We start from the raw sequence: 12379 nt of genomic DNA, 5'->3' as shown, positions 1-12379 counted from the left end.
GCGCTGCAGGGAGCCAGGGGTGTGCTACGCTTTCTCCAGGTGGGGAGAGTATGGGGCATACCGGTATTGTTTTCATTTGTCTGCAGGCCAGCCCAGCTTCCTCCCTTACGTGAGGTGGATGCTCCAGCGTCCTCTCCTCTTCATACCCGGCAAGGGTTAGGCTGATGGGGGTCCCCGCTCCTTTAGACCGGCGGCTAGGCTAAGGAGGAAAGGCGTCTCCTTCATCCCCAAAGCCTCAGCCTTCCGGGTTCCGATGGCGAGTGCGTCATTACGGCCGGCGGCGGGACTTCTAGTGGCGAGACGCGGCTTCCGGTTCTGGCAGCTGGAACGCAGGAGGAGGAGACGGCCTCTTCTGGCTGACATCATTTCCGGCCCTCGCAGCGGCGAGCGGACCGGGAAATTTGAAATAAAAAGCACCAAACACCATTGTGAATCCTTGCAGCATGGAGGAGGAACAAACGGCGGTGGCAGGAGCAGGAGCCACGCAAGTCAGCCAGGCCCAGGTAAGCAGGGACAATGGTCTCTGTCTCTTTACTCTGTGGGCATGTGTTATTTCCCCTCTTTAAATTCTTGGGAATTTAGGAGCCTGCAACACTCTTCCTGTATGTTGAGATCCGGAAGTATGTGTGTTCATTTAATTTGTGTGGGGGGATTCACTGTCTGGTATCAAAAAGAGGGGTTAAAGTGATAACTCCTCTATTTTTTCAGCATGCTATAGTTTTGTTTGTTTCTATGTTGGAAGAAACGTTAAAGGCAAATGGTTGTTTTGGTGTATTTCAGAAAGTTAAAGAAAAGACCAAACATTCCTCCCCTCCTGCTAAGAGGAAATGTCCATCATGTAAAAACGTACTAAAAGAGTCCTGGACAAAAGTATTATGCAGGTCCTGCATTGCAGACTTCGTTAAAGCGTTTGTAAAGGTGTTTTTTTTTTTTTTTAAAAATAACAAACATGTTATACTTACCTTCACTGTGCAGCTCGTTCTGCACAGAGTGGCCCCGAACCTGGTCTTCTGGGGTCCCTCGGCGGCTGTTTCAGCTCCTCCCCGCAAGCATTCACCACCTTAATGCGAGCTCCCTCGCACGGTGGTGAGTGCTTGCGGGCGCGCTCCCGTGATACAGCCGGCGGCTATAGCCGCTCGCTGTATCACTCGGCCCCGCCCCCCGGCGCGCCGCGTCATCGGATGTGATTGACAGCAGCGCGAGCCAATGGCTGCGCTGCTTTCAATCCATCCACTGCAGCCAATCAGCGGCCAGGGTGAGCGGAGGAACAGATGTCGGGAACGCGAAGCTGACTTTCGAGGCTTCAGGTAAGTAAAACGGGGGGGCTGGGGGCGGCGGTTCTGTCAGAAGTTTTTTCACCTTAATGCATAGAATGCATTAAGGTGAAAAAATTTTTACCTTTACAACCCCTTTAAGGAGGAAACCACTCCTGCTACATCTGCGTCTCAGCAGGTAGAGTTATTGAACTCCCTCAGAAAGGAATTGGCGGATACATTTGAGACATTCAGGCCTTATCTTGATAAACGCCCAGCTGCAGGTAGCAGCACAGTACCCTGTTCTCATTCATCTGTTTCTGCATCCAGAGGGGGCAGTGACTCAGATGATGAAGAACGTAGTGTTTTTCCAGACTCTGAGGAAGAAGCGGATGAAGAGAAAGAGTCTTCTTCTTCTCAGTACAAATTATACCTAGAGGAGGTGGATGACCTTTTGAAGACTAGCGACACAACTCTAAACATCACAGAAGATAAAACCCTATTGTCATTACATGATAAAATGTTCCAAGGCATGGGTGAGGTGAAACACAGGGTATTTCCAGTGCAAAAGTTTCTATCGGAAACTATAAAAAGGGAATAGAAGGACCCAGAGAGGGCCCCTTTCTTTTCCAGATCCCTCAAACGGAGGTTTCCCTTTGGAGAGGATAGCTCCCAAGTCTGGAACAAAAAACCAAAGATTGACGCAGCTTTTTCTCAAGTGTCAAGGAACACTGACCTTGCGTTTGTGGATATGGGTATCCTAAAGGATACCATGGACAAGAGGGCAGACAGACTCCCTATCAAGGAAAGCATGGGATTCAACCCTAGCAAATTTGAAGCCAGCCATGGCCTCAACCGTGGTAGCTAGGAACTTGAAGCACTGGCTGGAACAGCTAAAAGCCCATATCAAGGCAGATACTCTCTGTAAGGATCTGTTGGATACACTGCCTGTACTACTGAAAGCAGTGGGATACATAGCAGATGCTTCAGCTGAATCAATTAAAATGTTAGCCAGATCCTCAGCATTAATAAACTCAACTCGTAGAGCTTAATGGGTTAAGACATGGACCGGGGATACAGCCTCAAAGACCAAGCTATGCGGTCTACCCTTTTGAGGGAGATTTGGTTTTTGGGCCGGGTCTTGAAGCCATACTTGAAAGAACGTTTGACAAGAAAAAGGCCTTCCCAATAAAGAAAAAGGTGATCCCTCAAGGCAACAAAAATTTTTGTGCTTTTAGGAAAACCCCGGACACAAAAGAGACAGGTTATAAAAAACCATGGAGGTCTCAGAGAGGGAGGGGCAAGTCAGGAGTACTATTTCGCCCCCCTACCCCAAATACAAAAAGCCAGTGACTGTCCTCCGACTGTGGGAGCAAGGTTACAAACCTTCTTTTCACAGTGGAAGATGATAAACAGTCCGTTTATCCTCAAAACAATAATAGAGGGTTACAGACTGGAATTTTCTCAACCCCCACCTGTTCGTTTTTACGTAACCCAGGCTCCCCGAGACCCAGAGAAATCTGTAGCAATAATATCAATCCTACAGGAAGTGATTCAACAGAGGGTGATCATAAATGTTCCTCCCAAAGAAGTAGAACAGGGGAGCTATTCGCACATATTTCTTGTAAACAAGCCTTCAGGCAAATTCAGACTAATTCTGAACCTGAAGATCCTCAACAGATCTATCAGGTACAAGAAGTTCAAAATGGACACAATCTTTTCAGTAAGGGGTCTCCTGACCCCAAACTGTTTTATGGCATCCATAGACCTGAGAGATGCATATCTCCATGTGCCTATAACCAGCATCCCAAAAACACCTAAGGTTTGCGATCAAGATGGGAGACTCAATCCTACATCTTCAGTTCAGAGCTCTTCCTTTCGGACTGTCATCCTCCCTGAGGATATTCACAAAGATCGTAGCAGAGGCCGTAGCCCCACTCAGAGTAGAGGGAATATCGATTGTTCCATATTTAGATGATCTTCTAATATTTGCCTAGAGAAGGATCTGGAAAGGACAAAGAGACACTTGGAGAGTCTCGGCTGGATAATAAACAAGGAAAAATAAAACATGATTCCATCGCAGGCAATAAAATTCCTGGGATATACTATCGATTCCATACAAGAGAGAATCTTTCTCCCCGAGGAAAAGATGGAGAAACCTGCCAATTTCTATCAGGGCAGCTATGTCTGTCTTGGGGCTCCTCACTGCATCAATACCAGCAGTACAATGGGCACGTTTCCACGCAAGGGATCTCCAGCAGGCAATCCTGAGAAATTGGTCCTATGGAGAGTCCCTGGAAAAATTGATCAAAATGCCCCCCTCAAGTTCAGAGGAACCTCTGGTGGTGGAGGAGCCATTCAAATCTGGACAGGGGCCTGCTCTGGTGTTTTCCCTTGGAGAGGAGGTTAAACAGATGCAAGTTCTTGGGGTTTGGGCACCCACCTGGAAGGACAGATGGCTCAGGGGACTTGGACAAACAGGGAAGCCAGGAGATCCTCCAATTGGAGGGAACGAAGGGCTATTCTCCTAGGACTATGGGCTTTCGAGAAACTAGTCCAGGGTCACCATGTCCAAGTTTTGTCGGACAACGCTACAGCAGTGGCATATATAACAAGAGAAGGAGGCACGAGAAGCAGGGTGTTGCTATCCTTGTCCCTTCAGATTCTATCCTGGGCAGAAAACAACCTGAGGTACCTAACCGCAGTGCACCTAAAGGGAGATCTGAATCTAGTATCAGACTTTCTGAGCAGAGAAAGGATACTAGAAGCAGAGTGGAGTCTGAACGCAGAAGTATTCCAAAAATTAATAGAAAAATGGGGAGCTCCTCAAATAGATCTGTTCGCATCACAGAAAAATACAAAGGTGAAGGCCTATTTTTCACTAAATAGGCAAGATCAAGCGAGAGGATTGGATGCACTGGCACAACCGTGGAACTTCCACTTGTGCTACGCCTTTCCCCCCTTTCAAATGATCCCTTTTGGTATTAAAGAAGCTACAAAAAGAGGCCACGAGTATGATTCTAGTGGCTCCCTTTTGGCCCAAAAGGGCTTGGTTTGCAACTATACAGACAAATACTAGTTCATTTAGTAGCAGTTACATCAGCTAGAAGGGTAAGCGAGTTGCAAGCTCTATCTATAATAGAACCTTTCTGTTATACATTTCCAGACCGGGTAGTGCTAAAAACTGACCCGGGTTTTCTGCCAAAAGCTTCAACAGCATTTCATAGGGCACAAGAAATAATTCTCCCTACCTTTTTGCCCTACACGATCCAGCTCTAAGGAGAAGTCTTGCCATACCCTGGACGTGAGAAGGTGTTTACTACACTATCTAGAAATCACGAGAGTTCAGAAAATCAAATTCACTCTTTATTCTATTCTCTGGACCACGTAAAGGGTATAGTGCTTCCAAAAACATTATAGGTAGATGGCTGTGAATGGCCATCAGTGAAGCCTATAGAGCTTCAGGGGCAGATACTCACACAGGGGTAGTGGCCCACTCAACAAGGGCAGTAGCAACGTACTGGGTGGAAAGAGCAGGAGCTTCTCCACGTCGGATCTGTAAAGCGGCCACGTGGACAAGTTTCTCCACCTTCACCCGCCACTACAGGTTGGACTTGCTATCAGTAGGTAAGTGAAGGGTTAGTGTGTGGGTGTGGCGCTGTCCTAATTCATAGAATACTTGGTAGATCGTGTGTAGCCAAATCCCATATGTAAAGTCGCATATAAAGTATAGACCAAAATTGCAAATAAAAAAATTCAACGAAAATAAAACCAAACATAAAACAGCAAAGTGACCCCCTTTGGAGTGTATAGGTGTAACGTTGTCCTAGTCTAGAAAAAAGTGGAGATTCCTAGAAAGGAACCGAAACAACAGATACCCCTACAGGGGGTGGAACCCAAGAAGTACCCGAGACACAGAAGCGGGAATGAGGAACAGAGCACCAGAAGAAATGCAATGGGGAGAGACAATGGACCAAGAATACAGAATGCAGAGAGGAGGAAGAGAAAACGGACCAGAGGAAAGAGAGGAGGTGCAAAGAAAAAGAAGGCGAGAGTATTAGGTGGTGGTATCTTCAACTTAAGCGAAGCGACCTTCAACGAAGAAGAAATGAAGACACTTGACCTGGGACTTAAGTGTGCTCCAGAAAAATGCCTGGACCCTTTTGAAGCATATATCGACCTGCAAAAATTCATTAGAAAATTAAACATAAGGAAATTTTTTGCAATGAAAGGAGAAAATAAATTACTCACGGAGAAAGAAGCCCCAATTTATAAGCACTCGCAGTTGAAGAACAACTCCGTATTCAATCCCAATACTCAACAGAATGAAAGCCTTACAACTTTTAAAAAGATGGTGGAACAAGATATAAATAAGCTAAAACCAAAGAAGGTAAAAGCAAAAATCTGGAAGACCATCAAAGAAATAGAAAAAAAGAAAAATATCGTCATACGTCCGGCGGACCAGGGGCGGTGGACTTGTTATCCTAAACAAAAAGGATTATGAATCAGAAATGGAGAAACTGCTAGCTATTCCTAACACATACAAAAAAGCTAAGGGGCAACCCGAAGGCAGAATATAAGAAGAAGCTCAAAGCTTATATACAGAAAGGAGAGAAAAAAGGAATCCTGAATAAAAGAAGCAAAATTTCTATTACCTGAAGCAGCGAAGACCCCCGTAATATATTCTGTCCCAAAAATCCATAAGAACCAATTTAACCCCCCAGGTAGACCCATAATAAGTGGGATTGATGGCCTATTCTCTAGACTGGGGGCATATTTGGACAGCTATTTGCAACCGTTGGTAACCGGAGGGAAATCCTACCTGAAAGACAGTAAACAGCTGATTAAAGAGTTAAAAAATTTCAACACAAAGGAGGAAGACATACTTGTGACTATTGACATCAACTCCCTATACATTAACATCATACAGTCAGATGGCCTTAGCGGAGCAGAATGGCCATTACACCAACAAACCAATATGAAAGAAGAACAAATAAAATACGTATTAGAAGGTTTAAAGTTAGCCATGAGCCATAACTACTTCTGGCATAAGGGAGACTTCTACACGCAAGAGAAGGGAGAGGCCATGGGGGCTAAGTATGCCCCCAGTGTAGCCAACCTGCTCCTTAACAAATGGGAAGAAGAACAAATCTATAGTACCAATAGGCCAAATATGAAGCTATATAGACGATATATAGATGACATCGTTGTAGTATGGGGAGGCACAGAAGAAGAACTACAAATATTTCTCGAAGAAATTAACCATAACATCTACGGTTTAACTTTCTCTGGTAACTGGAGTAAACAAGACATAAGTGACCTCAACCTCCCAGATATACAAAGAAAACGGGCAGCTTAATACAAAAACGTTCTTCAAGAATACAGATAGAAACGGCTACATACCAACAAGTAGCTGCCATCATCCGAAGTGGATAGGTAACATCCCAATAGGGAAATTGATGCGAATACGCAGAAATTGCAGTAGCATCACTGATTTTGAGGAACAAGCAGACGTCTTAATCAACAGGTTCACCGATAAAGGATATAAAAGAAGGGACCTACTATTATTGAAACAAAAAGTGAAAAGTATGGATAGAAACGGGCTGATAGACGGAACACAAAATTCACGTAAACAAGAAAAGAATAGAAATATAGGCTTTGCTTTACTGACAGGATACAACAGGCAATATAAAACTATGGAATCAATCATTAAAAAATATTGGCCAATTCTCCAATCAGATCAGATTCTTAAACCAATATTACCAAACAAACCTATTTTTATTAACAGGAAGGCCCCAACCCTTAGGAACAAACTAGTGCACAATGCCCTTGACCCCCCAAAACAAATTAAAATAGGGAATAACCTTAGAGGCTTTTACAAATGTGGTAAATGTTTACCATGTAGAGTAAGTAAGAAAACAAGTAAAAAAATAACTAAATTTAGGTCGACATCTAAAGGAAATGAATATACCATCAGGGACCTGATCACGTGCAATAATACACACGTCACTTATGTATTAGAATGCCCGTGTCGGCAACAGTACGTGGGGCGTACAACTAGAAAATTGCACATAAGGCTCAGAGAACACATTACAAATATAAAAAATGGGTTTAAAAAGCACAGTGTATCCAGACACTTCAGAGACCACCACAACAGGGACCCCTCAGGCCTTGTTTTTTATGCTATTGATAAAATCAAAGGGCACTGGAGGGGCGACAACAAGAAATTTAAAGTGTCGCAAAACGAAACTAGATGGATTTTCCAGCTAGACACACTACAACCATCAGGAATGAATATAGATGTCGACCTAAATTGCTTTCTCACTAACTATTAGTACTACCAGTAAACTACCACTATTAGTAAGCTTAATCTTTTTTGACATGAAAAATAAAAAAGGTTCCTGAGGTATGACATTAATTTTAGGCTCCATGACACAAACACCATCTTCCCTCGGTCTCCTTCCTACCCCTCTTATTTTATCCCCCTTTTTATCATTTTTTATTTTAATTTTATTAAAAAAATTTTTATAAATTTTTTTTCATATTTAATTTAACTTTTTATTTTACAATATTGCATGTATATAGTGACATGCAATTTATTTTTAGTACTTTGGAGCAATAAATATTAAACATTTCTATGTATATGTATTTTAAATTTTATTTTTTATATTTCTGTATAATTCGTCAGGTATACTTAATTATACTGTGCGAGTAATTAATACTGCCCCTGCCTATGATGATTCTTTACGGGTTTATTTTCCATCTTGACAGAGTAAATCTGTGGCTCAGAGTGACACATACTCGAACGGAGAAGTTTTTTTCGTACGGGTCACCGTATAATCCAAACATACCCGCACATTCTACAAGAAAATGGCCGCGGACTCAGGCAAGTTAAATAACCTATAGCCTACATAGATCTTGCAGAACCTACAAGAAAATGGCCGCGGACTTCGGCCTGCAAAATAGCATATACCTATCAATTGCTCTATTGGGCTTCGGTCTGCAAAATCTTTTACAAAATGGCCACGGATTTCCCTTTGTTCTATTTCCTGTTTTTACAACACTAGGGATATTCCACTAAAGGTTTATACACATGGCTCCGGTCTGCAATAGCCACATGCAGGATGGCCGTGCAAAAACCTAAGGGAAAATGGCCGCCGGAGGTTTCTGGTGTGCAGGCATGCAGTACATCGCACAGTATAAAAGGAGGGGAGGTGACGCAGAGGGGGCACGCTCCAGTTGACGTCCCTATGACGAAACTCATAGGGCGTGGCCTATTTTGACACTTTTGCATCATCTCCCAGAGGATCACCAACTTAAATCTGACGCTCTCCTGTTTTGATGACATTTGGTTGCCAATTATAAACTGCTTAAATGTGAGTACCATTCTGTCATCTGCATTCAATAAAGAGTGTTTTATGGTTTTACGCTATGGAATCTCCTCTTTCTTCTCTTATGCCTAAAATGTCACCGTGACCCAGAAACAGCCTGTAGATTGCCGCACAGTGGCATACACTGTGACTGCGCATTACCCCCGCAGGGGTTAAAGAAGCTGCCTAAAACGTCACCGTGACCCAGAAACAGCCTGTGGATTGCCGCACAGTGGCATACACTGTGACTGCGCATTACCCCCGCAGGGGTTAAAGAAGCTGGTGAGTGTCCGCATGATCACAAGACACGAGCACCTGGTCACCAAGATTAATACAAATACCTGCCTTGTTTTACAAAGATGTCAAGTTTTTCACTTAAGTTGCACTGAGCACTAGTCACGATTTAACCTATGTAATTATTCAGCAATGTTACGTTTGTCAAAGACTTTTAAATCAATCACTATATGGGGTTTTTATGCGGATGGAATAGTTTTGGCTAAAGTTATTTTTTTATTTCATCCCTTGTTCCCCTTCCCCCTCCCCCAATTTAAAGGGGGCCAACCTAGCCGTTAAATTTGCTATATGCGATTTTGTTTATATTTTGTTTATAATTTACATGCGACTTTACATGTGGGATTTGGCTACACACGACTTATAAAGTATTTTTTAAACTAGGACAACGTTACACCTACACACTCCAAAGGGGGTCACTTTGCTGTTTTATGTTTGGTTTTATTTTTGTTGAATTTTTTATTTACAATTTTGGTCTATACTTTATATGCGACTTTACATATGGGATTTGGCTACACACGATTTACCAAGTATTTCTATGAATTAGGACAGCGCCACACCCACACACTAACCCTTCACTGGACTTGCTATCAGCATCGGAATAATCGTTCGGCAGGAAAGTCCTGCAGGCTGTGGTCCCACCCTAGAGTAAGTACTTTCTTATCTCCAGGTGCTGTCCTGAAAGACCAAGGGAGAAAAACCCTAGTTAAACTTACCGGTAATGGTATTTCTACGAGTCTTTCAGGACAGCGCCGATGACCCGCCCGAATTGTATTATAGAATGTGGTGTTATTGCTATGTTCTGCTTATCTAATTTCAGCATGGCTGGAGGCACTTACTCTATGAACAACTGAGGCCATGGTGGAAGCGTCCGGTCTTTAAAGAAAACTGACTGCAGTGTTTCCTGGGAAAAGTGGGTGGAGCTGCGCTCTCCGCAGGTGCTGTCCTGAAAGACTCGTAGAAATACCGTTACCGGTAAGTCTAACTAGGGTTTTTTCTTTTCTTTTTTTATCGTAATAACCTCAGCAAGAAGGATTTGTGAGCTGCACGCTTTATCGGTTAAAAAACCCTTTTTATCCATCTACACAGATAGGATTATACTCAAAACCAATCCGGGGTTTTTGGCAAAGGTAGCGTCAGCCCACAACAGGTCGCAGGAAATCATCCTACCAACCTTTTGCTGAAACCCTTTCGGGGAGAAAGAAGGCAAATTCCACAATTTGGATGTAAGAAGGACTTTATTACATTATCTGGAAGTAGCAAAAAACTTTCGGTCTTCGGACTGTTTGTTTATACTTTTTTCTGGAAAGAAGGGCCACCAAGCATCTAGGGGGTCAATAGCTAGATGGCTTAAATCTGCTATTTTGGCAGCCTACTCCCAGTCGAGACTATCTCCCCCGCTGGGAATTAAAGCACATTCTACCAGGGCTCAGGCCACTACATGGGCAGAAATAGTTGGTGCCACCCCAGATCAAATTTGTAAGGCGGCTACGTGGTCAAGTTACCTAACGTTTGTGCGTCATTACAGACTGGATCTTCTGTCAGCAAGTGAGCAGGCTTTTGGCAGAAAGGTCTTGCAGGCTGTGGGTCCCTAGTGGGTAAGTCTCTGTTATCCTCTCAAGGTGCTGTCCTGAAAGACGTTAAGGGAAAAAGTTAGACTTGCCGGTAACTTGTTTTCCAGGAGTCTTTCAGGACAGCAGCAACCCGCCCTTATTGTTTTAAATTACTATGCTGTGACTAACCATATTCTCATTATGTGTTTCAGCTTGGGCCGGAGGTTCTCTACTACTACTACTGATAAGTGGGAAGGAGCCTCCTTTTAAAGATTGGTGGAGGTGTGTTTCCTGACAAGTGGGTGGAGCCACTCTCTCAAGGTGCTGTCCTGAAAGACTCCTGGAAAACAAGTTACCGGTAAGTCTAACTTGATTTTTTTCACTTACTCGTTTGTTCCTAATTCCTCGGTGCAGCCCAATGATTCTGATCACCTGTATTGGATGTCTGTGTATGGCATCCCTGACAGAATTCTAAAGCCATACAATAAGATCAGTTGCACCTGGGAATTGGGTCTGAGCACTTACTAACTAGTAACGATGCATTTTTAAGATATTCTGTGTTTATCATTCCTGGCAGCAGATGAAAGATTTTTGTTATCAGACATTAAGTGAACGTACTGAGGAGAAGTTGTTAGAATACATCCATCTAGCTCATGTTTTTATTGATCGAGGCAGTTTTTTCTGTTTGAGGACCAGTGGCGGCCCGTCCATAGGGGGTGCCTGGGCGTGTCCCCCACCCCACCCCCCCTGTATTCAAAAAAATTTTTTTTTTAAACTGCCCCTTTAAGAACAACAAAAAAAAAAGTCCTTTAACAAAGTGCTCCGGCGAACGCAGTGCACTATGGGAAGCGCCACGTCAATGACATGGCACTTCATTTTCGGGCTTTTAACCCACCTTGAGGCGCAATCTAAAACGCCGATTAGCTTCCGCCCGTAGAATCAGTGTGATTCTATGGGCAGGAGCATTGCTTTTCAAATCTCGAGGTCACTTCCAGCTTTCGTGAAACAGACTAAAGCCGGAAGTGACGTCGGCAGCTCCGTTCTTCGGCCCGAGTGGAGCTGCAGGAGGAAGGTAAGAGAGCAGCATGAGGGACGGTTCCAGTCTGGCAAGGAGGGTAAGCTCCAGCACAGCACAGCTGCATCTGTATCTGTTCCTCTCTTCCCCATTCCCCCCCCTCTCCTGTCTCACTAACACACGGACTGAAGACACCTCCGAGTGCCTTCCTATACACAGACGGAGGGGGAGGGGGAGGGGGAGGAGAATGGACACATACACAGGACGTGCTGATCTGAGGTCTGAATATGACATTTGCAGGGGAAGGGGGGCAGGGTATCAAAGAAGAATACTCAGTGATTTGGGGGGCTGGGAGAGGATGCTGTGTGTGCTAGGGGCCACTTTGAGAGCAGAGAGAATTTGTGCTAGAAGGGGAGTTGAATATAAAATTAGACCCCACCCCCCACAGCACAAAGAGATGCTCAAAGAGATGCTGGCTGCTATTAAGGAGACAATCATGGTTTCTGGGATCAGTGGACGCAGTGAATGCGTTTTGATGACACAGTGGCTTCGTTTTTGATGACACAGTGGCTGCGTTTTTGATGACACAGTGGCTGCGTTTTTGATGACACAGTGGCTGCGTTTTTGATGACACAGTGGCTGCGTTTTTGATGACACAGTGGCTGCGTTTTTGATGACACAGTGGCTGCGTTTTTGATGACACAGTGGCTGCGTTTTTGATGACACAGTGGCTGCGTTTTTGATGACACAGTGGCTGCGTTTTTGATGACACAGTGGCTGCGTTTTTGATGACACAGTGGCTGCGATTGATGTTTTTTTTTCAGAATTTTTCAGTCTGTTTGCGCCCCCCCCAAAAATTTTGAGCACCAGCCACCACTGTTGAGGAACCATTTGATC

At 44.1% G+C, this 12379-nt stretch overlaps 1 long non-coding RNA gene across 1 annotated transcript in view; it reads left to right on the top strand.

The window, feature by feature from the left end:
- Window positions 1-12379, top strand: part of LOC141114543 (uncharacterized) — a 57854-nt gene that overhangs the window by 12719 nt on the left and 32756 nt on the right. Inside the window, exon 3 of the long non-coding RNA XR_012236924.1 lies at window positions 10680-10825. This is a non-coding gene — a long non-coding RNA (uncharacterized lncRNA). The remainder of the gene's footprint in view (window positions 1-10679; window positions 10826-12379) is intronic.

The sequence above is a fragment of the Aquarana catesbeiana genome, linkage group LG12, assembly GCF_042186555.1.
Source record: "Aquarana catesbeiana isolate 2022-GZ linkage group LG12, ASM4218655v1, whole genome shotgun sequence".
NCBI lineage: Eukaryota > Metazoa > Chordata > Amphibia > Anura > Ranidae > Aquarana > Aquarana catesbeiana.
The sequence above is the reverse complement of the archived record's forward strand: the minus strand, read 5'-3'. Positions and strand labels throughout refer to the sequence as shown.